This window comes from Gadus chalcogrammus, chromosome 12 (assembly GCF_026213295.1).
Source record: "Gadus chalcogrammus isolate NIFS_2021 chromosome 12, NIFS_Gcha_1.0, whole genome shotgun sequence".
Classification (NCBI taxonomy): Eukaryota; Metazoa; Chordata; class Actinopteri; order Gadiformes; family Gadidae; genus Gadus; species Gadus chalcogrammus.
The window spans coordinates 11,689,586-11,714,673 of record NC_079423.1 but is presented as its reverse complement, the minus strand read 5'-3'; the positions used below and the strand labels follow the sequence as shown (position 1 = coordinate 11,714,673).

Genomic DNA, 25,088 nt, shown 5'->3' with positions numbered 1-25,088 from the left:
CTAACCAGGCCCGACCCTGCTTAGCTTCCGAGATCAGACGAGATCGGGCGTGTTCAGGGTGGTATGGCCGTAAGCAATTAGTGCAGGCGCAAAACCAGGTTTTATACAGTAGCACATAAGGAGTGAGAAAGCTGCTGAGGCTCGACGTTACACTTTTACAAAAACAATCATTAGTTAGATATAAACGGCAGTAATTGATTCAGTAGGACTCCTTATCCATGTAAACGATCATTGTGACATCTGAATTCATTAATTATCTGAAATACACTGCGTGTGCGTGTGATGTTAAATGTTTGAACCAAGGTTAACGGTTAAAGTGTCAGAGAATGGGTGGTGATTTTTTGACGTCCTCCCATGATCTGAAGTGAGCGTGCGTGTTTGTGTTGGTGAAAGTTTAAGAAATGTACAACTGTCGGTTCAGCTCTCTGGTGCTCCCTGCTGGCAGTATCACTATACTGTCCTCATGTTTCACAAAAATAGTTTTGAGAGACGTTGTCAGTTTTTGTATGTTGCTTAAATCCTCCAAAGCGGTTGGCAGTAAACATCAGGTCACGGTACGCCACGGTAGGCCACGGAGTCAATGAGCTCGAGTTGAAAAAGAAAAAGCTTACAGCACCTGGTATTCCCAGGCGGTCTCCCATCCAAGTACTAACCAGGCCCGACCCTGCTTAGCTTCCGAGATCAGACGAGATCGGGCGTGTTCAGGGTGGTATGGCCGTAAGCAATTAGTGCAGGCGCAAAACCAGGTTTTATACAGTAGCACATAAGGAGTGAGAAAGCTGCTGAGGCTCGACGTTACACTTTTACAAAAACAATCATTAGTTAGATATAAACGGCAGTAATTGATTCAGTAGGACTCCTTATCCATGTAAACGATCATTGTGACATCTGAATTCATTAATTATCTGAAATACACTGCGTGTGCGTGTGATGTTAAATGTTTGAACCAAGGTTAACGGTTAAAGTGTCAGAGAATGGGTGGTGATTTTTTGACGTCCTCCCATGATCTGAAGTGAGCGTGCGTGTTTGTGTTGGTGAAAGTTTAAGAAATGTACAACTGTCGGTTCAGCTCTCTGGTGCTCCCTGCTGGCAGTATCACTATACTGTCCTCATGTTTCACAAAAATAGTTTTGAGAGACGTTGTCAGTTTTTGTATGTTGCTTAAATCCTCCAAAGCGGTTGGCAGTAAACATCAGGTCACGGTACGCCACGGTAGGCCACGGAGTCAATGAGCTCGAGTTGAAAAAGAAAAAGCTTACAGCACCTGGTATTCCCAGGCGGTCTCCCATCCAAGTACTAACCAGGCCCGACCCTGCTTAGCTTCCGAGATCAGACGAGATCGGGCGTGTTCAGGGTGGTATGGCCGTAAGCAATTAGTGCAGGCGCAAAACCAGGTTTTATACAGTAGCACATAAGGAGTGAGAAAGCTGCTGAGGCTCGACGTTACACTCTTACAAAAACAATCATTAGTTAGATATAAACGGCAGTAATTGATTCAGTAGGACTCCTTATCCATGTAAACGATCATTGTGACATCTGAATTCATTAATTATCTGAAATACACTGCGTGTGCGTGTGATGTTAAATGTTTGAACCAAGGTTAACGGTTAAAGTGTCAGAGAATGGGTGGTGATTTTTTGACGTCCTCCCATGATCTGAAGTGAGCGTGCGTGTTTGTGTTGGTGAAAGTTTAAGAAATGTACAACTGTCGGTTCAGCTCTCTGGTGCTCCCTGCTGGCAGTATCACTATACTGTCCTCATGTTTCACAAAAATAGTTTTGAGAGACGTTGTCAGTTTTTGTATGTTGCTTAAATCCTCCAAAGCGGTTGGCAGTAAACATCAGGTCACGGTACGCCACGGTAGGCCACGGAGTCAATGAGCTCGAGTTGAAAAAGAAAAAGCTTACAGCACCTGGTATTCCCAGGCGGTCTCCCATCCAAGTACTAACCAGGCCCGACCCTGCTTAGCTTCCGAGATCAGACGAGATCGGGCGTGTTCAGGGTGGTATGGCCGTAAGCAATTAGTGCAGGCGCAAAACCAGGTTTTATACAGTAGCACATAAGGAGTGAGAAAGCTGCTGAGGCTCGACGTTACACTTTTACAAAAACAATCATTAGTTAGATATAAACGGCAGTAATTGATTCAGTAGGACTCCTTATCCATGTAAACGATCATTGTGACATCTGAATTCATTAATTATCTGAAATACACTGCGTGTGCGTGTGATGTTAAATGTTTGAACCAAGGTTAACGGTTAAAGTGTCAGAGAATGGGTGGTGATTTTTTGACGTCCTCCCATGATCTGAAGTGAGCGTGCGTGTTTGTGTTGGTGAAAGTTTAAGAAATGTACAACTGTCGGTTCAGCTCTCTGGTGCTCCCTGCTGGCAGTATCACTATACTGTCCTCATGTTTCACAAAAATAGTTTTGAGAGACGTTGTCAGTTTTTGTATGTTGCTTAAATCCTCCAAAGCGGTTGGCAGTAAACATCAGGTCACGGTACGCCACGGTAGGCCACGGAGTCAATGAGCTCGAGTTGAAAAAGAAAAAGCTTACAGCACCTGGTATTCCCAGGCGGTCTCCCATCCAAGTACTAACCAGGCCCGACCCTGCTTAGCTTCCGAGATCAGACGAGATCGGGCGTGTTCAGGGTGGTATGGCCGTAAGCAATTAGTGCAGGCGCAAAACCAGGTTTTATACAGTAGCACATAAGGAGTGAGAAAGCTGCTGAGGCTCGACGTTACACTTTTACAAAAACAATCATTAGTTAGATATAAACGGCAGTAATTGATTCAGTAGGACTCCTTATCCATGTAAACGATCATTGTGACATCTGAATTCATTAATTATCTGAAATACACTGCGTGTGCGTGTGATGTTAAATGTTTGAACCAAGGTTAACGGTTAAAGTGTCAGAGAATGGGTGGTGATTTTTTGACGTCCTCCCATGATCTGAAGTGAGCGTGCGTGTTTGTGTTGGTGAAAGTTTAAGAAATGTACAACTGTCGGTTCAGCTCTCTGGTGCTCCCTGCTGGCAGTATCACTATACTGTCCTCATGTTTCACAAAAATAGTTTTGAGAGACGTTGTCAGTTTTTGTATGTTGCTTAAATCCTCCAAAGCGGTTGGCAGTAAACATCAGGTCACGGTACGCCACGGTAGGCCACGGAGTCAATGAGCTCGAGTTGAAAAAGAAAAAGCTTACAGCACCTGGTATTCCCAGGCGGTCTCCCATCCAAGTACTAACCAGGCCCGACCCTGCTTAGCTTCCGAGATCAGACGAGATCGGGCGTGTTCAGGGTGGTATGGCCGTAAGCAATTAGTGCAGGCGCAAAACCAGGTTTTATACAGTAGCACATAAGGAGTGAGAAAGCTGCTGAGGCTCGACGTTACACTTTTACAAAAACAATCATTAGTTAGATATAAACGGCAGTAATTGATTCAGTAGGACTCCTTATCCATGTAAACGATCATTGTGACATCTGAATTCATTAATTATCTGAAATACACTGCGTGTGCGTGTGATGTTAAATGTTTGAACCAAGGTTAACGGTTAAAGTGTCAGAGAATGGGTGGTGATTTTTTGACGTCCTCCCATGATCTGAAGTGAGCGTGCGTGTTTGTGTTGGTGAAAGTTTAAGAAATGTACAACTGTCGGTTCAGCTCTCTGGTGCTCCCTGCTGGCAGTATCACTATACTGTCCTCATGTTTCACAAAAATAGTTTTGAGAGACGTTGTCAGTTTTTGTATGTTGCTTAAATCCTCCAAAGCGGTTGGCAGTAAACATCAGGTCACGGTACGCCACGGTAGGCCACGGAGTCAATGAGCTCGAGTTGAAAAAGAAAAAGCTTACAGCACCTGGTATTCCCAGGCGGTCTCCCATCCAAGTACTAACCAGGCCCGACCCTGCTTAGCTTCCGAGATCAGACGAGATCGGGCGTGTTCAGGGTGGTATGGCCGTAAGCAATTAGTGCAGGCGCAAAACCAGGTTTTATACAGTAGCACATAAGGAGTGAGAAAGCTGCTGAGGCTCGACGTTACACTCTTACAAAAACAATCATTAGTTAGATATAAACGGCAGTAATTGATTCAGTAGGACTCCTTATCCATGTAAACGATCATTGTGACATCTGAATTCATTAATTATCTGAAATACACTGCGTGTGCGTGTGATGTTAAATGTTTGAACCAAGGTTAACGGTTAAAGTGTCAGAGAATGGGTGGTGATTTTTTGACGTCCTCCCATGATCTGAAGTGAGCGTGCGTGTTTGTGTTGGTGAAAGTTTAAGAAATGTACAACTGTCGGTTCAGCTCTCTGGTGCTCCCTGCTGGCAGTATCACTATACTGTCCTCATGTTTCACAAAAATAGTTTTGAGAGACGTTGTCAGTTTTTGTATGTTGCTTAAATCCTCCAAAGCGGTTGGCAGTAAACATCAGGTCACGGTACGCCACGGTAGGCCACGGAGTCAATGAGCTCGAGTTGAAAAAGAAAAAGCTTACAGCACCTGGTATTCCCAGGCGGTCTCCCATCCAAGTACTAACCAGGCCCGACCCTGCTTAGCTTCCGAGATCAGACGAGATCGGGCGTGTTCAGGGTGGTATGGCCGTAAGCAATTAGTGCAGGCGCAAAACCAGGTTTTATACAGTAGCACATAAGGAGTGAGAAAGCTGCTGAGGCTCGACGTTACACTTTTACAAAAACAATCATTAGTTAGATATAAACGGCAGTAATTGATTCAGTAGGACTCCTTATCCATGTAAACGATCATTGTGACATCTGAATTCATTAATTATCTGAAATACACTGCGTGTGCGTGTGATGTTAAATGTTTGAACCAAGGTTAACGGTTAAAGTGTCAGAGAATGGGTGGTGATTTTTTGACGTCCTCCCATGATCTGAAGTGAGCGTGCGTGTTTGTGTTGGTGAAAGTTTAAGAAATGTACAACTGTCGGTTCAGCTCTCTGGTGCTCCCTGCTGGCAGTATCACTATACTGTCCTCATGTTTCACAAAAATAGTTTTGAGAGACGTTGTCAGTTTTTGTATGTTGCTTAAATCCTCCAAAGCGGTTGGCAGTAAACATCAGGTCACGGTACGCCACGGTAGGCCACGGAGTCAATGAGCTCGAGTTGAAAAAGAAAAAGCTTACAGCACCTGGTATTCCCAGGCGGTCTCCCATCCAAGTACTAACCAGGCCCGACCCTGCTTAGCTTCCGAGATCAGACGAGATCGGGCGTGTTCAGGGTGGTATGGCCGTAAGCAATTAGTGCAGGCGCAAAACCAGGTTTTATACAGTAGCACATAAGGAGTGAGAAAGCTGCTGAGGCTCGACGTTACACTTTTACAAAAACAATCATTAGTTAGATATAAACGGCAGTAATTGATTCAGTAGGACTCCTTATCCATGTAAACGATCATTGTGACATCTGAATTCATTAATTATCTGAAATACACTGCGTGTGCGTGTGATGTTAAATGTTTGAACCAAGGTTAACGGTTAAAGTGTCAGAGAATGGGTGGTGATTTTTTGACGTCCTCCCATGATCTGAAGTGAGCGTGCGTGTTTGTGTTGGTGAAAGTTTAAGAAATGTACAACTGTCGGTTCAGCTCTCTGGTGCTCCCTGCTGGCAGTATCACTATACTGTCCTCATGTTTCACAAAAATAGTTTTGAGAGACGTTGTCAGTTTTTGTATGTTGCTTAAATCCTCCAAAGCGGTTGGCAGTAAACATCAGGTCACGGTACGCCACGGTAGGCCACGGAGGCAATGAGCTCGAGTTGAAAAAGAAAAAGCTTACAGCACCTGGTATTCCCAGGCGGTCTCCCATCCAAGTACTAACCAGGCCCGACCCTGCTTAGCTTCCGAGATCAGACGAGATCGGGCGTGTTCAGGGTGGTATGGCCGTAAGCAATTAGTGCAGGCGCAAAACCAGGTTTTATACAGTAGCACATAAGGAGTGAGAAAGCTGCTGAGGCTCGACGTTACACTTTTACAAAAACAATCATTAGTTAGATATAAACGGCAGTAATTGATTCAGTAGGACTCCTTATCCATGTAAACGATCATTGTGACATCTGAATTCATTAATTATCTGAAATACACTGCGTGTGCGTGTGATGTTAAATGTTTGAACCAAGGTTAACGGTTAAAGTGTCAGAGAATGGGTGGTGATTTTTTGACGTCCTCCCATGATCTGAAGTGAGCGTGCGTGTTTGTGTTGGTGAAAGTTTAAGAAATGTACAACTGTCGGTTCAGCTCTCTGGTGCTCCCTGCTGGCAGTATCACTATACTGTCCTCATGTTTCACAAAAATAGTTTTGAGAGACGTTGTCAGTTTTTGTATGTTGCTTAAATCCTCCAAAGCGGTTGGCAGTAAACATCAGGTCACGGTACGCCACGGTAGGCCACGGAGTCAATGAGCTCGAGTTGAAAAAGAAAAAGCTTACAGCACCTGGTATTCCCAGGCGGTCTCCCATCCAAGTACTAACCAGGCCCGACCCTGCTTAGCTTCCGAGATCAGACGAGATCGGGCGTGTTCAGGGTGGTATGGCCGTAAGCAATTAGTGCAGGCGCAAAACCAGGTTTTATACAGTAGCACATAAGGAGTGAGAAAGCTGCTGAGGCTCGACGTTACACTTTTACAAAAACAATCATTAGTTAGATATAAACGGCAGTAATTGATTCAGTAGGACTCCTTATCCATGTAAACGATCATTGTGACATCTGAATTCATTAATTATCTGAAATACACTGCGTGTGCGTGTGATGTTAAATGTTTGAACCAAGGTTAACGGTTAAAGTGTCAGAGAATGGGTGGTGATTTTTTGACGTCCTCCCATGATCTGAAGTGAGCGTGCGTGTTTGTGTTGGTGAAAGTTTAAGAAATGTACAACTGTCGGTTCAGCTCTCTGGTGCTCCCTGCTGGCAGTATCACTATACTGTCCTCATGTTTCACAAAAATAGTTTTGAGAGACGTTGTCAGTTTTTGTATGTTGCTTAAATCCTCCAAAGCGGTTGGCAGTAAACATCAGGTCACGGTACGCCACGGTAGGCCACGGAGTCAATGAGCTCGAGTTGAAAAAGAAAAAGCTTACAGCACCTGGTATTCCCAGGCGGTCTCCCATCCAAGTACTAACCAGGCCCGACCCTGCTTAGCTTCCGAGATCAGACGAGATCGGGCGTGTTCAGGGTGGTATGGCCGTAAGCAATTAGTGCAGGCGCAAAACCAGGTTTTATACAGTAGCACATAAGGAGTGAGAAAGCTGCTGAGGCTCGACGTTACACTTTTACAAAAACAATCATTAGTTAGATATAAACGGCAGTAATTGATTCAGTAGGACTCCTTATCCATGTAAACGATCATTGTGACATCTGAATTCATTAATTATCTGAAATACACTGCGTGTGCGTGTGATGTTAAATGTTTGAACCAAGGTTAACGGTTAAAGTGTCAGAGAATGGGTGGTGATTTTTTGACGTCCTCCCATGATCTGAAGTGAGCGTGCGTGTTTGTGTTGGTGAAAGTTTAAGAAATGTACAACTGTCGGTTCAGCTCTCTGGTGCTCCCTGCTGGCAGTATCACTATACTGTCCTCATGTTTCACAAAAATAGTTTTGAGAGACGTTGTCAGTTTTTGTATGTTGCTTAAATCCTCCAAAGCGGTTGGCAGTAAACATCAGGTCACGGTACGCCACGGTAGGCCACGGAGGCAATGAGCTCGAGTTGAAAAAGAAAAAGCTTACAGCACCTGGTATTCCCAGGCGGTCTCCCATCCAAGTACTAACCAGGCCCGACCCTGCTTAGCTTCCGAGATCAGACGAGATCGGGCGTGTTCAGGGTGGTATGGCCGTAAGCAATTAGTGCAGGCGCAAAACCAGGTTTTATACAGTAGCACATAAGGAGTGAGAAAGCTGCTGAGGCTCGACGTTACACTTTTACAAAAACAATCATTAGTTAGATATAAACGGCAGTAATTGATTCAGTAGGACTCCTTATCCATGTAAACGATCATTGTGACATCTGAATTCATTAATTATCTGAAATACACTGCGTGTGCGTGTGATGTTAAATGTTTGAACCAAGGTTAACGGTTAAAGTGTCAGAGAATGGGTGGTGATTTTTTGACGTCCTCCCATGATCTGAAGTGAGCGTGCGTGTTTGTGTTGGTGAAAGTTTAAGAAATGTACAACTGTCGGTTCAGCTCTCTGGTGCTCCCTGCTGGCAGTATCACTATACTGTCCTCATGTTTCACAAAAATAGTTTTGAGAGACGTTGTCAGTTTTTGTATGTTGCTTAAATCCTCCAAAGCGGTTGGCAGTAAACATCAGGTCACGGTACGCCACGGTAGGCCACGGAGGCAATGAGCTCGAGTTGAAAAAGAAAAAGCTTACAGCACCTGGTATTCCCAGGCGGTCTCCCATCCAAGTACTAACCAGGCCCGACCCTGCTTAGCTTCCGAGATCAGACGAGATCGGGCGTGTTCAGGGTGGTATGGCCGTAAGCAATTAGTGCAGGCGCAAAACCAGGTTTTATACAGTAGCACATAAGGAGTGAGAAAGCTGCTGAGGCTCGACGTTACACTTTTACAAAAACAATCATTAGTTAGATATAAACGGCAGTAATTGATTCAGTAGGACTCCTTATCCATGTAAACGATCATTGTGACATCTGAATTCATTAATTATCTGAAATACACTGCGTGTGCGTGTGATGTTAAATGTTTGAACCAAGGTTAACGGTTAAAGTGTCAGAGAATGGGTGGTGATTTTTTGACGTCCTCCCATGATCTGAAGTGAGCGTGCGTGTTTGTGTTGGTGAAAGTTTAAGAAATGTACAACTGTCGGTTCAGCTCTCTGGTGCTCCCTGCTGGCAGTATCACTATACTGTCCTCATGTTTCACAAAAATAGTTTTGAGAGACGTTGTCAGTTTTTGTATGTTGCTTAAATCCTCCAAAGCGGTTGGCAGTAAACATCAGGTCACGGTACGCCACGGAGTCAATGAGCTCGAGTTGAAAAAGAAAAAGCTTACAGCACCTGGTATTCCCAGGCGGTCTCCCATCCAAGTACTAACCAGGCCCGACCCTGCTTAGCTTCCGAGATCAGACGAGATCGGGCGTGTTCAGGGTGGTATGGCCGTAAGCAATTAGTGCAGGCGCAAAACCAGGTTTTATACAGTAGCACATAAGGAGTGAGAAAGCTGCTGAGGCTCGACGTTACACTTTTACAAAAACAATCATTAGTTAGATATAAACGGCAGTAATTGATTCAGTAGGACTCCTTATCCATGTAAACGATCATTGTGACATCTGAATTCATTAATTATCTGAAATACACTGCGTGTGCGTGTGATGTTAAATGTTTGAACCAAGGTTAACGGTTAAAGTGTCAGAGAATGGGTGGTGATTTTTTGACGTCCTCCCATGATCTGAAGTGAGCGTGCGTGTTTGTGTTGGTGAAAGTTTAAGAAATGTACAACTGTCGGTTCAGCTCTCTGGTGCTCCCTGCTGGCAGTATCACTATACTGTCCTCATGTTTCACAAAAATAGTTTTGAGAGACGTTGTCAGTTTTTGTATGTTGCTTAAATCCTCCAAAGCGGTTGGCAGTAAACATCAGGTCACGGTACGCCACGGTAGGCCACGGAGTCAATGAGCTCGAGTTGAAAAAGAAAAAGCTTACAGCACCTGGTATTCCCAGGCGGTCTCCCATCCAAGTACTAACCAGGCCCGACCCTGCTTAGCTTCCGAGATCAGACGAGATCGGGCGTGTTCAGGGTGGTATGGCCGTAAGCAATTAGTGCAGGCGCAAAACCAGGTTTTATACAGTAGCACATAAGGAGTGAGAAAGCTGCTGAGGCTCGACGTTACACTTTTACAAAAACAATCATTAGTTAGATATAAACGGCAGTAATTGATTCAGTAGGACTCCTTATCCATGTAAACGATCATTGTGACATCTGAATTCATTAATTATCTGAAATACACTGCGTGTGCGTGTGATGTTAAATGTTTGAACCAAGGTTAACGGTTAAAGTGTCAGAGAATGGGTGGTGATTTTTTGACGTCCTCCCATGATCTGAAGTGAGCGTGCGTGTTTGTGTTGGTGAAAGTTTAAGAAATGTACAACTGTCGGTTCAGCTCTCTGGTGCTCCCTGCTGGCAGTATCACTATACTGTCCTCATGTTTCACAAAAATAGTTTTGAGAGACGTTGTCAGTTTTTGTATGTTGCTTAAATCCTCCAAAGCGGTTGGCAGTAAACATCAGGTCACGGTACGCCACGGTAGGCCACGGAGTCAATGAGCTCGAGTTGAAAAAGAAAAAGCTTACAGCACCTGGTATTCCCAGGCGGTCTCCCATCCAAGTACTAACCAGGCCCGACCCTGCTTAGCTTCCGAGATCAGACGAGATCGGGCGTGTTCAGGGTGGTATGGCCGTAAGCAATTAGTGCAGGCGCAAAACCAGGTTTTATACAGTAGCACATAAGGAGTGAGAAAGCTGCTGAGGCTCGACGTTACACTTTTACAAAAACAATCATTAGTTAGATATAAACGGCAGTAATTGATTCAGTAGGACTCCTTATCCATGTAAACGATCATTGTGACATCTGAATTCATTAATTATCTGAAATACACTGCGTGTGCGTGTGATGTTAAATGTTTGAACCAAGGTTAACGGTTAAAGTGTCAGAGAATGGGTGGTGATTTTTTGACGTCCTCCCATGATCTGAAGTGAGCGTGCGTGTTTGTGTTGGTGAAAGTTTAAGAAATGTACAACTGTCGGTTCAGCTCTCTGGTGCTCCCTGCTGGCAGTATCACTATACTGTCCTCATGTTTCACAAAAATAGTTTTGAGAGACGTTGTCAGTTTTTGTATGTTGCTTAAATCCTCCAAAGCGGTTGGCAGTAAACATCAGGTCACGGTACGCCACGGTAGGCCACGGAGTCAATGAGCTCGAGTTGAAAAAGAAAAAGCTTACAGCACCTGGTATTCCCAGGCGGTCTCCCATCCAAGTACTAACCAGGCCCGACCCTGCTTAGCTTCCGAGATCAGACGAGATCGGGCGTGTTTTTTTTTTTTTTTTTTTTTTTTTATTAAAATTCCGTATTTACAGTAATTTACAATCTTTTACGGTCATAACCAAACACAGTATGACACACAGAAGACATACAGACAGTTGATAATCACAAATGTACGCAACAATCATATAGAGAGGTTAACCCTAATCATACACAACAAACATTTGCGTCGGAGTGGTCTGCCAGGTCTTAACAAGCAGGAAAAACAATGCCCACACTACACACTAAATCCTAACGTCCCTGATTCCGTTACCATGACTAAAGTGCTGTTCCTAACAAAATACTTGTGAAAATCCTCCCCTTCCCATCATTCAGAACCTCCTTCACATTCCCAACCACATCCTCCTTTACAAGTATTGCCACACCACACGATCTTGCCGTCCCACAATTGACGAACAACAGTCCCCTCCATTTCTCCTTGATTTCTGGCATTTTAGCCTGTGTCCAGTTTGTTTCCTGCAGCACTAAAATATCGGATTTAAAATTGATTAACACCTCATCAAACTTCGCCATATTGTTAAGACCGTTGATATTAATTGATGTGAGTGTGACCATTGAAATCAAAAGACACAGAGTGGGTATTACTGTTAAAATCATTTTTTTTTTTTACGTACCCCTTTCTTTTTCAAGTTCCTCTGTTCCTCATCGGAATCAACCCCTCTCCTGCGTCTGACCCTGGGCGCCCTCTCCCTACAAACACCCAACGCCTCATTCCCAGACTTATTCTCCCTCTCCCTTCCATCAGCCAGTGTGGGGGGGGAAATTATAGGCGCCATACCACGCCAATGAGACGCGTCGGCTGTAGCCTCAATAGTCACAGCACAAGACCCCCAGGCTGCATCTTCCTCTACTGTAGGCCACCCGGGCGCCTGTAAAGAGAGGAGCCCCGCTTGAGAGCTCCTGCCCCCCCCCAACCCTGTGCCCCCATCTCCCCCTGATGCCGGGGCCATTGACACAACCAAATCCACTTCTAGGCTAGCCCCCGTGCCATGTCCCGCCTCGTTCCCCAACTGTCCAGACCCCCGCGGCACCTTGGCTACGCCCTCCGCTGGTGTAGGGTGCCCAGATGCCGGTAGAGAGGAAAGCTCTCCTTGAGAGCTTTGCCCCCCGGGCAACCCCATGCCCCCCACACCCGGGTCCTTCAGCACAACCTGTAGCTGACTGTCCAAGACTGTCTCCCCGTCAGACAGCTCCCCGTGCTCCATCTCCTCTTCCGCACTCTCTTCCCCTCCACTTTCCTCACTCTCCAACGATACAGCCCTTGAGTCTGGGTCAACTGAGAGGGCACCCCCTCCCACCTGCTCCTCCTTACACACACAATTTCCCTTTCTATTACCACACTCTCTGCATTTAATCACAGCCACACACTCCCTTGCATAGTGTCCCTGCTTCCCGCACTTCCGACAGAGGAAGTCAGGACAGTCCCTCACTATATGTCCAGGCTGGATGCACAATCTACACACCTTTAATTGTCTGTCATGGATGACTCGGAAATATTCAGCACCCTTTTCAGTGTCAAAACGTGTGGACCAAGGCAAGGACCGTACTTCCTTGTTAAACTTCACCTTAACAAACCGTGTACCCTCACATATGGTCATCCCAGGCCACTTCCTCCTTGCAATCGGCGAAACTGCCTCCACACCCCAGTCCGCAAGCTTCTTCAGAATCTCCTCATCCGTAATGTACACTGGTAGACTCATAAAGGACACCACCATCTCATCTGCAGTCAAGTCTTTTGCGACGACGCTGGTCCCCCTTATCCTAAAACCATCCAACAATCGCCTCTTCCCGTTGGGGTGATTCATCGTTACTTCATATTGGTTCAATGAGAGGTAGCGACATCCCAAGACCAATCCACATACACTCTGCATCGCCCTTAGCATCTCCATCATCGGGATTTTCTCCTCTCCCACAAGCTCCACAGCCACAGACAAACTCCCTGCAGTAGCTCGGGCCACCATCCGCAACCTTGTCCTCCTTCTCTCTTGTTGCTCTCTCCGCAGTCACCGGTCTCCCGCCTAGTACGTCCTCCGATGTCCTCTTCGCCACACAACCACCATCCGTCACCGCAGCAGGAGCCGTGTTCCGTTCCATGCCGTCTTCCATTCGAGTTTTCGAAACCGCGTGAGACATCGAAAAAAAACCGAACTAAAGTATACTAATACTCCCCCAAACAGCAAGCTGTCGGTGGGAATAAACGACTAGACGCAAAACTAACCAAAAAAATATCTATAATACTTGATTTACCACCAAAAGAATCCTCGCTCCAACACCGTCCTCCTCTCACCACTCAAGCACACCAAACACTTCCTCAATGGGCGTATCACTTCCTCAATGGGCGTGTTTTTTTTTCTTTTGGTGACACCCGTCACTACTTACAGCAACCTGGGCTTCTGAGGAGGTCTCCCATCCAAGTACTATCCAGGCCCGACCCAGCTTAGCTTCCGAGATCAGACGAGATCGGGCGTGTTCAGGGTGGTATGGCCGTAAGCAATTAGTGCAGGCGCAAAACCAGGTTTTATACAGTAGCACATAAGGAGTGAGAAAGCTGCTGAGGCTCGACGTTACACTTTTACAAAAACAATCATTAGTTAGATATAAACGGCAGTAATTGATTCAGTAGGACTCCTTATCCATGTAAACGATCATTGTGACATCTGAATTCATTAATTATCTGAAATACACTGCGTGTGCGTGTGATGTTAAATGTTTGAACCAAGGTTAACGGTTAAAGTGTCAGAGAATGGGTGGTGATTTTTTGACGTCCTCCCATGATCTGAAGTGAGCGTGCGTGTTTGTGTTGGTGAAAGTTTAAGAAATGTACAACTGTCGGTTCAGCTCTCTGGTGCTCCCTGCTGGCAGTATCACTATACTGTCCTCATGTTTCACAAAAATAGTTTTGAGAGACGTTGTCAGTTTTTGTATGTTGCTTAAATCCTCCAAAGCGGTTGGCAGTAAACATCAGGTCACGGTACGCCACGGTAGGCCACGGAGGCAATGAGCTCGAGTTGAAAAAGAATAAACTTACAGCACCTGGTATTCCCAGGCGGTCTCCCATCCAAGTACTAACCAGGCCCGACCCTGCTTAGCTTCCGAGATCAGACGAGATCGGGCGTGTTCAGGGTGGTATGGCCGTAAGCAATTAGTGCAGGCGCAAAACCAGGTTTTATACAGTAGCACATAAGGAGTGAGAAAGCTGCTGAGGCTCGACGTTACACTCTTACAAAAACAATCATTAGTTAGATATAAACGGCAGTAATTGATTCAGTAGGACTCCTTATCCATGTAAACGATCATTGTGACATCTGAATTCATTAATTATCTGAAATACACTGCGTGTGCGTGTGATGTTAAATGTTTGAACCAAGGTTAACGGTTAAAGTGTCAGAGAATGGGTGGTGATTTTTTGACGTCCTCCCATGATCTGAAGTGAGCGTGCGTGTTTGTGTTGGTGAAAGTTTAAGAAATGTACAACTGTCGGTTCAGCTCTCTGGTGCTCCCTGCTGGCAGTATCACTATACTGTCCTCATGTTTCACAAAAATAGTTTTGAGAGACGTTGTCAGTTTTTGTATGTTGCTTAAATCCTCCAAAGCGGTTGGCAGTAAACATCAGGTCACGGTACGCCACGGTAGGCCACGGAGTCAATGAGCTCGAGTTGAAAAAGAAAAAGCTTACAGCACCTGGTATTCCCAGGCGGTCTCCCATCCAAGTACTAACCAGGCCCGACCCTGCTTAGCTTCCGAGATCAGACGAGATCGGGCGTGTTCAGGGTGGTATGGCCGTAAGCAATTAGTGCAGGCGCAAAACCAGGTTTTATACAGTAGCACATAAGGAGTGAGAAAGCTGCTGAGGCTCGACGTTACACTTTTACAAAAACAATCATTAGTTAGATATAAACGGCAGTAATTGATTCAGTAGGACTCCTTATCCATGTAAACGATCATTGTGACATCTGAATTCATTAATTATCTGAAATACACTGCGTGTGCGTGTGATGTTAAATGTTTGAACCAAGGTTAACGGTTAAAGTGTCAGAGAATGGGTGGTGATTTTTTGACGTCCTCCCATGATCTGAAGTGAGCGTGCGTGTTTGTGTTGGTGAAAGTTTAAGAAATGTACAACTGTCGGTTCAGCTCTCTGGTGCTCCCTGCTGGCAGTATCACTATACTGTCCTCATGTTTCACAAAAATAGTTTTGAGAGACGTTGTCAGTTTTTGTATGTTGCTTAAATCCTCCAAAGCGGTTGGCAGTAAACATCAGGTCACGGTACGCCACGGTAGGCCACGGAGGCAATGAGCTCGAGTTGAAAAAGAAAAAGCTTACAGCACCTGGTATTCCCAGGCGGTCTCCCATCCAAGTACTAACCAGGCCCGACCCTGCTTAGCTTCCGAGATCAGACGAGATCGGGCGTGTTCAGGGTGGTATGGCCGTAAGCAATTAGTGCAGGCGCAAAACCAGGTTTTATACAGTAGCACATAAGGAGTGAGAAAGCTGCTGAGGCTCGACGTTACACTTTTACAAAAACAATCATTAGTTAGATATAAACGGCAGTAATTGATTCAGTAGGACTCCTTATCCATGTAAACGATCATTGTGACATCTGAATTCATTAATTATCTGAAATACACTGCGTGTGCGTGTGATGTTAAATGTTTGAACCAAGGTTAACGGTTAAAGTGTCAGAGAATGGGTGGTGATTTTTTGACGTCCTCCCATGATCTGAAGTGAGCGTGCGTGTTTGTGTTGGTGAAAGTTTAAGAAATGTACAACTGTCGGTTCAGCTCTCTGGTGCTCCCTGCTGGCAGTATCACTATACTGTCCTCATGTTTCACAAAAATAGTTTTGAGAGACGTTGTCAGTTTTTGTATGTTGCTTAAATCCTCCAAAGCGGTTGGCAGTAAACATCAGGTCACGGTACGCCACGGTAGGCCACGGAGTCAATGAGCTCGAGTTGAAAAAGAAAAAGCTTACAGCACCTGGTATTCCCAGGCGGTCTCCCATCCAAGTACTAACCAGGCCCGACCCTGCTTAGCTTCCGAGATCAGACGAGATCGGGCGTGTTCAGGGTGGTATGGCCGTAAGCAATTAGTGCAGGCGCAAAACCAGGTTTTATACAGTAGCACATAAGGAGTGAGAAAGCTGCTGAGGCTCGACGTTACACTTTTACAAAAACAATCATTAGTTAGATATAAACGGCAGTAATTGATTCAGTAGGACTCCTTATCCATGTAAACGATCATTGTGACATCTGAATTCATTAATTATCTGAAATACACTGCGTGTGCGTGTGATGTTAAATGTTTGAACCAAGGTTAACGGTTAAAGTGTCAGAGAATGGGTGGTGATTTTTTGACGTCCTCCCATGATCTGAAGTGAGCGTGCGTGTTTGTGTTGGTGAAAGTTTAAGAAATGTACAACTGTCGGTTCAGCTCTCTGGTGCTCCCTGCTGGCAGTATCACTATACTGTCCTCATGTTTCACAAAAATAGTTTTGAGAGACGTTGTCAGTTTTTGTATGTTGCTTAAATCCTCCAAAGCGGTTGGCAGTAAACATCAGGTCACGGTACGCCACGGAGTCAATGAGCTCGAGTTGAAAAAGAAAATGCTTACAGCACCTGGTATTCCCAGGCGGTCTCCCATCCAAGTACTAACCAGGCCCGACCCTGCTTAGCTTCCGAGATCAGACGAGATCGGGCGTGTTCAGGGTGGTATGGCCGTAAGCAATTAGTGCAGGCGCAAAACCAGGTTTTATACAGTAGCACATAAGGAGTGAGAAAGCTGCTGAGGCTCGACGTTACACTTTTACAAAAACAATCATTAGTTAGATATAAACGGCAGTAATTGATTCAGTAGGACTCCTTATCCATGTAAACGATCATTGTGACATCTGAATTCATTAATTATCTGAAATACACTGCGTGTGCGTGTGATGTTAAATGTTTGAACCAAGGTTAACGGTTAAAGTGTCAGAGAATGGGTGGTGATTTTTTGACGTCCTCCCATGATCTGAAGTGAGCGTGCGTGTTTGTGTTGGTGAAAGTTTAAGAAATGTACAACTGTCGTTTCAGCTCTCTGGTGCTCCCTGCTGGCAGTATCACTATACTGTCCTCATGTTTCACAAAAATAGTTTTGAGAGACGTTGTCAGTTTTTGTATGTTGCTTAAATCCTCCAAAGCGGTTGGCAGTAAACATCAGGTCACGGTACGCCACGGTAGGCCACGGAGGCAATGAGCTCGAGTTGAAAAAGAAAAGCTTACAGCACCTGGTATTCCCAGGCGGTCTCCCATCCAAGTACTAACCAGGCCCGACCCTGCTTAGCTTCCGAGATCAGACGAGATCGGGCGTGTTCAGGGTGGTATGGCCGTAAGCAATTAGTGCAGGCGCAAAACCAGGTTTTATACAGTAGCACATAAGGAGTGAGAAAGCTGCTGAGGCTTGACGTTACACTTTTACAAAAACAATCATTAGTTAGATATAAACGGCAGTAATTGATTCAGTAGGACTCCTTATCCATGTAAACGATCATTGTGACATCTGAATTCATTAATTATCTGAAATACACTGCGTGTGCGTGTGATGTTAAATGTTTGAACCAAGGTTAACGGTTAAAGTGTCAGAGAATGGGTGGTGATTTTTTGACGTCCTCCCATGATCTGAAGTGAGCGTGCGTGTTTGTGTTGGTGAAAGTTTAAGAAATGTACAACTGTCGGTTCAGCTCTCTGGTGCTCCCTGCTGGCAGTATCACTATACTGTCCTCATGTTTCACAAAAATAGTTTTGAGAGACGTTGTCAGTTTTTGTATGTTGCTTAAATCCTCCAAAGCGGTTGGCAGTAAACATCAGGTCACGGTACGCCACGGTAGGCCACGGAGTCAATGAGCTCGAGTTGAAAAAGAAAAAGCTTACAGCACCTGGTATTCCCAGGCGGTCTCCCATCCAAGTACTAACCAGGCCCGACCCTGCTTAGCTTCCGAGATCAGACGAGATCGGGCGTGTTCAGGGTGGTATGGCCGTAAGCAATTAGTGCAGGCGCAAAACCAGGTTTTATACAGTAGCACATAAGGAGTGAGAAAGCTGCTGAGGCTCGACGTTACACTTTTACAAAAACAATCATTAGTTAGATATAAACGGCAGTAATTGATTCAGTAGGACTCCTTATCCATGTAAACGATCATTGTGACATCTGAATTCATTAATTATCTGAAATACACTGCGTGTGCGTGTGATGTTAAATGTTTGAACCAAGGTTAACGGTTAAAGTGTCAGAGAATGGGTGGTGATTTTTTGACGTCCTCCCATGATCTGAAGTGAGCGTGCGTGTTTGTGTTGGTGAAAGTTTAAGAAATGTACAACTGTCGGTTCAGCTCTCTGGTGCTCCCTGCTGGCAGTATCACTATACTGTCCTCATGTTTCACAAAAATAGTTTTGAGAGACGTTGTCAGTTTTTGTATGTTGCTTAAATCCTCCAAAGCGGTTGGCAGTAAACATCAGGTCACGGTACGCCACGGTAGGCCACGGAGGCAATGAGCTCGAGTTGAAAAAGAAAAAGCTTACAGCACCTGGTATTCCCAGGCGGTCTCCCATCCAAGTACTAACCAGGCCCGACCCTGCTTAGCTTCCGAGATCAGACGAGATCGGGCGTGTTCAGGGTGGTATGGCCGTAAGCAATTAGTGCAGGCGCAAAACCAGGTTTTATACAGTAGCACATAAGGAGTGAGAAAGCTGCTGAGGCTCGACGTTACACTTTTACAAAAACAATCATTAGTTAGATATAAACGGCAGTAATTGATTCAGTAGGACTCCTTATCCATGTAAACGATCATTGTGACATCTGAATTCATTAATTATCTGAAATACACTGCGTGTGCGTGTGATGTTAAATGTTTGAACCAAGGTTAACGGTTAAAGTGTCAGAGAATGGGTGGTGATTTTTTGACGTCCTCCCATGATCTGAAGTGAGCGTGCGTGTTTGTGTTGGTGAAAGTTTAAGAAATGTACAACTGTCGGTTCAGCTCTCTGGTGCTCCCTGCTGGCAGTATCACTATACTGTCCTCATGTTTCACAAAAATAGTTTTGAGAGACGTTGTCAGTTTTTGTATGTTGCTTAAATCCTCCAAAGCGGTTGGCAGTAAACATCAGGTCACGGTACGCCACGGTAGGCCACGGAGGCAATGAGCTCGAGTTGAAAAAGAAAAAGCTTACAGCACCTGGTATTCCCAGGCGGTCTCCCATCCAAGTACTAACCAGGCCCGACCCTGCTTAGCTTCCGAGATCAGACGAGATCGGGCGTGTTCAGGGTGGTATGGCCGTAAGCAATTAGTGCAGGCGCAAAACCAGGTTTTATACAGTAGCACATAAGGAGTGAGAAAGCTGCTGAGGCTCGACGTTACACTTTTACAAAAACAATCATTAGTTAGATATAAACGGCAGTAATTGATTCAGTAGGACTCCTTATCCATGTAAACGATCATTGTGACATCTGAATTCATTAATTATCTGAAATACACTGCGTGTGCGTGTGATGTTAAATGTTTGAACCAAGGTTAACGGTTAAAGTGTCAGAGAATGGGTGGTGATTTTTTGACGTCCTCCCATGATCTGAAGTGAGCGTGCGTGTTTGTGTTGGTGAAAGTTTAAGAAATGTACAACTGTCGGTTCAGCTCTCTGGTGCTCCCTGCTGGCAGTATCACTATACTGTCCTCATGTTTCACAAAAATAGTTTTGAGAGACGTTGTCAGTTTTTGTATGTTGCTTAAATCCTCCAAAGCGGTTGGCAGTAAACATCAGGTCACGGTACGCCACGGTAGGCCACGGAGTCAATGAGCTCGAGTTGAAAAAGAAAAAGCTTACAGCACCTGGTATTCCCAGGCGGTCTCCCATCCAAGTACTAACCAGGCCCGACCCTGCTTAGCTTCCGAGATCAGACGAGATCGGGCGTGTTCAGGGTGGTATGGCCGTAAGCAATTAGTGCAGGCGCAAAACCAGGTTTTATACAGTAGCACATAAGGAGTGAGAAAGCTGCTGAGGCTCGACGTTACACTTTTACAAAAACAATCATTAGTTAGATATAAACGGCAGTAATTGATTCAGTAGGACTCCTTATCCATGTAAACGATCATTGTGACATCTGAATTCATTAATTATCTGAAATACACTGCGTGTGCGTGTGATGTTAAATGTTTGAACCAAGGTTAACGGTTAAAGTGTCAGAGAATGGGTGGTGATTTTTTGACGTCCTCCCATGATCTGAAGTGAGCGTGCGTGTTTGTGTTGGTGAAAGTTTAAGAAATGTACAACTGTCGGTTCAGCTCTCTGGTGCTCCCTGCTGGCAGTATCACTATACTGTCCTCATGTTTCACAAAAATAGTTTTGAGAGACGTTGTCAGTTTTTGTATGTTGCTTAAATCCTCCAAAGCGGTTGGCAGTAAACATCAGGTCACGGTACGCCACGGTAGGCCACGGAGTCAATGAGCTCGAGTTGAAAAAGAAAAAGCTTACAGCACCTGGTATTCCCAGGCGGTCTCCCATCCAAGTACTAACCAGGCCCGACCCTGCTTAGCTTCCGAGATCAGACGAGATCGGGCGTGTTCAGGGTGGTATGGCCGTAAGCAATTAGTGCAGGCGCAAAACCAGGTTTTATACAGTAGCACATAAGGAGTGAGAAAGCTGCTGAGGCTCGACGTTACACTTTTACAAAAACAATCATTAGTTAGATATAAACGGCAGTAATTGATTCAGTAGGACTCCTTATCCATGTAAACGATCATTGTGACATCTGAATTCATTAATTATCTGAAATACACTGCGTGTGCGTGTGATGTTAAATGTTTGAACCAAGGTTAACGGTTAAAGTGTCAGAGAATGGGTGGTGATTTTTTGACGTCCTCCCATGATCTGAAGTGAGCGTGCGTGTTTGTGTTGGTGAAAGTTTAAGAAATGTACAACTGTCGTTTCAGCTCTCTGGTGCTCCCTGCTGGCAGTATCACTATACTGTCCTCATGTTTCACAAAAATAGTTTTGAGAGACGTTGTCAGTTTTTGTATGTTGCTTAAATCCTCCAAAGCGGTTGGCAGTAAACATCAGGTCACGGTACGCCACGGTAGGCCACGGAGGCAATGAGCTCGAGTTGAAAAAGAAAAAGCTTACAGCACCTGGTATTCCCAGGCGGTCTCCCATCCAAGTACTAACCAGGCCCGACCCTGCTTAGCTTCCGAGATCTGACGAGATCGGGCGTGTTTTTTTTTTTTTTTTTTTTTTTATTAAAATTCCGTATTTACAGTAATTTACAATCTTTTACGGTCATAACCAAACACAGTATGACACACAGAAGACATACAGACAGTTGATAATCACAAATGTACGCAACAATCATATAGAGAGGTTAACCCTAATCATACACAACAAACATTTGCGTCGGAGTGGTCTGCCAGGTCTTAACAAGCAGGAAAAACAATGCCCACACTACACACTAAATCCTAACGTCCCTGATTCCGTTACCATGACTAAAGTGCTGTTCCTAACAAAATACTTGTGAAAATCCTCCCCTTCCCATCATTCAGAACCTCCTTCACATTCCCAACCACATCCTCCTTTACAAGTATTGCCACACCACACGATCTTGCCGTCCCACAATTGACGAATAACAGTCCCCTCCATTTCTCCTTGATTTCTGGCATTTTAGCCTGTGTCCAGTTTGTTTCCTGCAGCACTAAAATATCGGATTTAAAATTGATTAACACCTCATCAAACTTCGCCATATTGTTAAGACCGTTGATATTAATTGATGTGAGTGTGACCATTGAAATCAAAAGACACAGAGTGGGTATTACTGTTAAAATCATTTTTTTTTTTACGTACCCCTTTCTTTTTCAAGTTCCTCTGTTCCTCATCGGAATCAACCCCTCTCCTGCGTCTGACCCTGGGCGCCCTCTCCCTACAAACACCCAACGCCTCATTCCCAGACTTATTCTCCCTCTCCCTTCCATCAGCCAGTGTGGGGGGGGAAATTATAGGCGCCATACCACGCCAATGAGACGCGTCGGCTGTAGCCTCAATAGTCACAGCACAAGACCCCCAGGCTGCATCTTCCTCTACTGTAGGCCACCCGGGCGCCTGTAAAGAGAGGAGCCCCGCTTGAGAGCTCCTGCCCCCCCCCCAACCCTGTGCCCCCATCTCCCCCTGATGCCGGGGCCATTGACACAACCAAATCCACTTCTAGGCTAGCCCCCGTGCCATGTCCCGCCTCGTTCCCCAACTGTCCAGACCCCCGCGGCACCTTGGCTACGCCCTCCGCTGGTGTAGGGTGCCCAGATGCCGGTAGAGAGGAAAGCTCTCCTTGAGAGCTTTGCCCCCCGGGCAACCCCATGCCCCCCACACCCGGGTCCTTCAGCACAACCTGTAGCTGACTGTCCAAGACTGTCTCCCCGTCAGACAGCTCCCCGTGCTCCATCTCCTCTTCCGCACTCTCTTCCCCTCCACTTTCCTCACTCTCCAACGATACAGCCCTTGAGTCTGGGTCAACTGAGAGGGCACCCCCTCCCACCTGCTCCTCCTTACACACACAATTTCCCTTTCTATTACCACACTCTCTGCATTTAATCACAGCCACACACTCCCTTGCATAGTGTCCCTGCTTCCCGCACTTCCGACAGAGGAAGTCAGGACAGTCCCTCACTATATGTCCAGGCTGGATGCACAATCTACACACCTTTAATTGTCTGTCATGGATGACTCGGAAATATTCAGCACCCTTTTCAGTGTCAAAACGTGTGGACCAAGGCAAGGACCGTACTTCCTTGTTAAACTTCACCTTAACAAACCGTGTACCCTCACATATGGTCATCCCAGGCCACTTCCTCCTTGCAATCGGCGAAACTGCCTCCACACCCCAGTCCGCAAGCTTCTTCAGAATCTCCTCATCCGTAATGTACACTGGTAGACTCATAAAGGACACCACCATCTCATCTGCAGTCAAGTCTTTTGCGACGACGCTGGTCCCCCTTATCCTAAAACCATCCAACAATCGCCTCTTCCCGTTGGGGTGATTCATCGTTACTTCATATTGGTTCAATGAGAGGTAGCGACATCCCAAGACCAATCCACATACACTCTGCATCGCCCTTAGCATCTCCATCATCGGGATTTTCTCCTCTCCCACAAGCTCCACAGCCACAGACAACTCCCTGCAGTAGCTCGGGCCACCATCCGCAACCTTGTCCTCCTTCTCTCTTGTTGCTCTCTCCGCAGTCACCGGTCTCCCGCCTAGTACGTCCTCCGATGTCCTCTTCGCCACACAACCACCATCCGTCACCGCAGCAGGAGCCGTGTTCCGTTCCATGCCGTCTTCCATTCGAGTTTTCGAAACCGCGTGAGACATCGAAAAAAACCGAACTAAAGTATACTAATACTCCCCCAAACAGCAAGCTGTCGGGGGAATAAACGACTAGACGCAAAACTAACCAAAAAAATATCTATAAATACTTGATTTACCACCAAAAGAATCCTCGCTCCAACACCGTCCTCCTCTCACCACTCAAGCACACCAAACACTTCCTCAATGGGCGTATCACTTCCTCAATGGGCGTGTTCAGGGTGGTATGGCCGTAAGCATTTAGTGCAGGCGCAAAACCAGGTTTTATACAGTAGCACATAAGGAGTGAGAAAGCTGCTGAGGCTCGACGTTACACTTTTACAAAAACAATCATTAGTTAGATATAAACGGCAGTAATTGATTCAGTAGGACTCCTTATCCATGTAAACGATCATTGTGACATCTGAATTCATTAATTATCTGAAATACACTGCGTGTGCGTGTGATGTTAAATGTTTGAACCAAGGTTAACAGTTAAAGTGTAAGATAATGGGTGGTGATTTTTTGACGTCCTCCCATGATCTGAAGTGAGCGTGCGTGTTTGTGTTGGTGAAAGTTTAAGAAATGTACAACTGTCGGTTCAGCTCTCTGGTGCTCCCTGCTGGCAGTATCACTATACTGTCCTCATGTTTCACAAAAATAGTTTTGAGAGACGTTGTCAGTTTTTGTATGTTGCTTAAATCCTCCAAAGCGGTTGGCAGTAAACATCAGGTCACGGTACGCCACGGTAGGCCACGGAGGCAATGAGCTCGAGTTGAAAAAGAATAAGCTTACAGCACCTGCTATTCCCAGGCGGTCACCCATCCAAGTACTAACCAGGCCCGACCCTGCTTAGCTTCCGAGATCAGACGAGATCGGGCGTGTTCAGGGTGGTATTGCCGTAAGCAATTAGTGCAGGCGCAAAACCAGGTTTTATACAGTAGCACATAAGGAGTGAGAAAGCTGCTGAGGCTCGACGTTACACTCTTACAAAAACAATCATTAGTTAGATATAAACGGCAGTAATTGATTCAGTAGGACTCCTTATCCATGTAAACGATCATTGTGACATCTGAATTCATTAATTATCTGAAATACACTGCGTGTGCGTGTGATGTTAAATGTTTGAACCAAGGTTAACGGTTAAAGTGTCAGAGAATGGGTGGTGATTTTTTGACGTCCTCCCATGATCTGAAGTGAGCGTGCGTGTTTGTGTTGGTGAAAGTTTAAGAAATGTACAACTGTCGGTTCAGCTCTCTGGTGCTCCCTGCTGGCAGTATCACTATACTGTCCTCATGTTTCACAAAAATAGTTTTGAGAGACGTTGTCAGTTTTTGTATGTTGCTTAAATCCTCCAAAGCGGTTGGCAGTAAACATCAGGTCACGGTACGCCACGGTAGGCCACGAAGTCAATGAGCTCGAGTTGAAAAAGAAAAAGCTTACAGCACCTGGTATTCCCAGGCGGTCTCCCATCCAAGTACTAACCAGGCCCGACCCTGCTTAGCTTCCGAGATCAGACGAGATCGGGCGTGTTCAGGGTGGTATGGCCGTAAGCAGTTAGTGCAGGCGCAAAACCAGGTTTTATACAGTAGCACATAAGGAGTGTGAAAGCTGCTGAGGCTCGACGTTACACTTTTACAAAAACAATCATTAGTTAGATATAAACGGCAG

General features: G+C 45.5%; 30 non-coding genes across 30 annotated transcripts; all 30 read right to left on the bottom strand.

Moving 5' to 3' along the window:
* Positions 1 to 604: 604 nt before the first annotated feature.
* On the bottom strand, positions 605 to 723 carry LOC130399117 (5S ribosomal RNA). Its single transcript, XR_008901648.1, has one exon. It is a non-coding gene; the product is annotated as a 5S ribosomal RNA (ribosomal RNA).
* Positions 724 to 1,252: 529 nt separating this feature from the next.
* Positions 1,253 to 1,371, bottom strand: LOC130399116 (5S ribosomal RNA). Its single transcript, XR_008901647.1, has one exon. It is a non-coding gene; the product is annotated as a 5S ribosomal RNA (ribosomal RNA).
* A 529-nt stretch (positions 1,372 to 1,900) lies between these two features.
* Positions 1,901 to 2,019, bottom strand: LOC130399115 (5S ribosomal RNA). The gene has a single exon (XR_008901646.1). It is a non-coding gene; the product is annotated as a 5S ribosomal RNA (ribosomal RNA).
* Positions 2,020 to 2,548: 529 nt separating this feature from the next.
* On the bottom strand, positions 2,549 to 2,667 carry LOC130399113 (5S ribosomal RNA). The gene has a single exon (XR_008901644.1). It is a non-coding gene; the product is annotated as a 5S ribosomal RNA (ribosomal RNA).
* A 529-nt stretch (positions 2,668 to 3,196) lies between these two features.
* On the bottom strand, positions 3,197 to 3,315 carry LOC130399112 (5S ribosomal RNA). The gene has a single exon (XR_008901643.1). It is a non-coding gene; the product is annotated as a 5S ribosomal RNA (ribosomal RNA).
* A 529-nt stretch (positions 3,316 to 3,844) lies between these two features.
* LOC130399111 (5S ribosomal RNA) lies at positions 3,845 to 3,963 on the bottom strand. Its single transcript, XR_008901642.1, has one exon. It is a non-coding gene; the product is annotated as a 5S ribosomal RNA (ribosomal RNA).
* Positions 3,964 to 4,492: 529 nt separating this feature from the next.
* On the bottom strand, positions 4,493 to 4,611 carry LOC130399110 (5S ribosomal RNA). Its single transcript, XR_008901641.1, has one exon. It is a non-coding gene; the product is annotated as a 5S ribosomal RNA (ribosomal RNA).
* A 529-nt stretch (positions 4,612 to 5,140) lies between these two features.
* Positions 5,141 to 5,259, bottom strand: LOC130399109 (5S ribosomal RNA). Its single transcript, XR_008901640.1, has one exon. It is a non-coding gene; the product is annotated as a 5S ribosomal RNA (ribosomal RNA).
* Positions 5,260 to 5,788: 529 nt separating this feature from the next.
* Positions 5,789 to 5,907, bottom strand: LOC130399108 (5S ribosomal RNA). Its single transcript, XR_008901639.1, has one exon. It is a non-coding gene; the product is annotated as a 5S ribosomal RNA (ribosomal RNA).
* A 529-nt stretch (positions 5,908 to 6,436) lies between these two features.
* Positions 6,437 to 6,555, bottom strand: LOC130399107 (5S ribosomal RNA). Its single transcript, XR_008901638.1, has one exon. It is a non-coding gene; the product is annotated as a 5S ribosomal RNA (ribosomal RNA).
* Positions 6,556 to 7,084: 529 nt separating this feature from the next.
* On the bottom strand, positions 7,085 to 7,203 carry LOC130399106 (5S ribosomal RNA). The gene has a single exon (XR_008901637.1). It is a non-coding gene; the product is annotated as a 5S ribosomal RNA (ribosomal RNA).
* A 529-nt stretch (positions 7,204 to 7,732) lies between these two features.
* On the bottom strand, positions 7,733 to 7,851 carry LOC130399104 (5S ribosomal RNA). Its single transcript, XR_008901636.1, has one exon. It is a non-coding gene; the product is annotated as a 5S ribosomal RNA (ribosomal RNA).
* A 529-nt stretch (positions 7,852 to 8,380) lies between these two features.
* Positions 8,381 to 8,499, bottom strand: LOC130399103 (5S ribosomal RNA). The gene has a single exon (XR_008901634.1). It is a non-coding gene; the product is annotated as a 5S ribosomal RNA (ribosomal RNA).
* A 519-nt stretch (positions 8,500 to 9,018) lies between these two features.
* Positions 9,019 to 9,137, bottom strand: LOC130399101 (5S ribosomal RNA). The gene has a single exon (XR_008901632.1). It is a non-coding gene; the product is annotated as a 5S ribosomal RNA (ribosomal RNA).
* Positions 9,138 to 9,666: 529 nt separating this feature from the next.
* LOC130399100 (5S ribosomal RNA) lies at positions 9,667 to 9,785 on the bottom strand. Its single transcript, XR_008901631.1, has one exon. It is a non-coding gene; the product is annotated as a 5S ribosomal RNA (ribosomal RNA).
* A 529-nt stretch (positions 9,786 to 10,314) lies between these two features.
* On the bottom strand, positions 10,315 to 10,433 carry LOC130399099 (5S ribosomal RNA). The gene has a single exon (XR_008901630.1). It is a non-coding gene; the product is annotated as a 5S ribosomal RNA (ribosomal RNA).
* Positions 10,434 to 13,441: 3,008 nt separating this feature from the next.
* On the bottom strand, positions 13,442 to 13,561 carry LOC130395043 (5S ribosomal RNA). Its single transcript, XR_008898144.1, has one exon. It is a non-coding gene; the product is annotated as a 5S ribosomal RNA (ribosomal RNA).
* Positions 13,562 to 14,090: 529 nt separating this feature from the next.
* Positions 14,091 to 14,209, bottom strand: LOC130399850 (5S ribosomal RNA). The gene has a single exon (XR_008902345.1). It is a non-coding gene; the product is annotated as a 5S ribosomal RNA (ribosomal RNA).
* Positions 14,210 to 14,738: 529 nt separating this feature from the next.
* On the bottom strand, positions 14,739 to 14,857 carry LOC130399098 (5S ribosomal RNA). Its single transcript, XR_008901629.1, has one exon. It is a non-coding gene; the product is annotated as a 5S ribosomal RNA (ribosomal RNA).
* Positions 14,858 to 15,386: 529 nt separating this feature from the next.
* Positions 15,387 to 15,505, bottom strand: LOC130399097 (5S ribosomal RNA). Its single transcript, XR_008901628.1, has one exon. It is a non-coding gene; the product is annotated as a 5S ribosomal RNA (ribosomal RNA).
* A 529-nt stretch (positions 15,506 to 16,034) lies between these two features.
* LOC130399095 (5S ribosomal RNA) lies at positions 16,035 to 16,153 on the bottom strand. The gene has a single exon (XR_008901626.1). It is a non-coding gene; the product is annotated as a 5S ribosomal RNA (ribosomal RNA).
* A 519-nt stretch (positions 16,154 to 16,672) lies between these two features.
* LOC130399613 (5S ribosomal RNA) lies at positions 16,673 to 16,791 on the bottom strand. The gene has a single exon (XR_008902118.1). It is a non-coding gene; the product is annotated as a 5S ribosomal RNA (ribosomal RNA).
* Positions 16,792 to 17,319: 528 nt separating this feature from the next.
* Positions 17,320 to 17,438, bottom strand: LOC130399094 (5S ribosomal RNA). Its single transcript, XR_008901625.1, has one exon. It is a non-coding gene; the product is annotated as a 5S ribosomal RNA (ribosomal RNA).
* Positions 17,439 to 17,967: 529 nt separating this feature from the next.
* Positions 17,968 to 18,086, bottom strand: LOC130399093 (5S ribosomal RNA). Its single transcript, XR_008901624.1, has one exon. It is a non-coding gene; the product is annotated as a 5S ribosomal RNA (ribosomal RNA).
* A 529-nt stretch (positions 18,087 to 18,615) lies between these two features.
* Positions 18,616 to 18,734, bottom strand: LOC130399092 (5S ribosomal RNA). The gene has a single exon (XR_008901623.1). It is a non-coding gene; the product is annotated as a 5S ribosomal RNA (ribosomal RNA).
* Positions 18,735 to 19,263: 529 nt separating this feature from the next.
* On the bottom strand, positions 19,264 to 19,382 carry LOC130399091 (5S ribosomal RNA). Its single transcript, XR_008901622.1, has one exon. It is a non-coding gene; the product is annotated as a 5S ribosomal RNA (ribosomal RNA).
* Positions 19,383 to 19,911: 529 nt separating this feature from the next.
* On the bottom strand, positions 19,912 to 20,030 carry LOC130399088 (5S ribosomal RNA). Its single transcript, XR_008901620.1, has one exon. It is a non-coding gene; the product is annotated as a 5S ribosomal RNA (ribosomal RNA).
* A 529-nt stretch (positions 20,031 to 20,559) lies between these two features.
* LOC130399087 (5S ribosomal RNA) lies at positions 20,560 to 20,678 on the bottom strand. The gene has a single exon (XR_008901619.1). It is a non-coding gene; the product is annotated as a 5S ribosomal RNA (ribosomal RNA).
* A 3,527-nt stretch (positions 20,679 to 24,205) lies between these two features.
* LOC130400671 (5S ribosomal RNA) lies at positions 24,206 to 24,324 on the bottom strand. The gene has a single exon (XR_008903149.1). It is a non-coding gene; the product is annotated as a 5S ribosomal RNA (ribosomal RNA).
* Positions 24,325 to 24,853: 529 nt separating this feature from the next.
* Positions 24,854 to 24,972, bottom strand: LOC130399086 (5S ribosomal RNA). Its single transcript, XR_008901618.1, has one exon. It is a non-coding gene; the product is annotated as a 5S ribosomal RNA (ribosomal RNA).
* Positions 24,973 to 25,088: the final 116 nt, after the last annotated feature.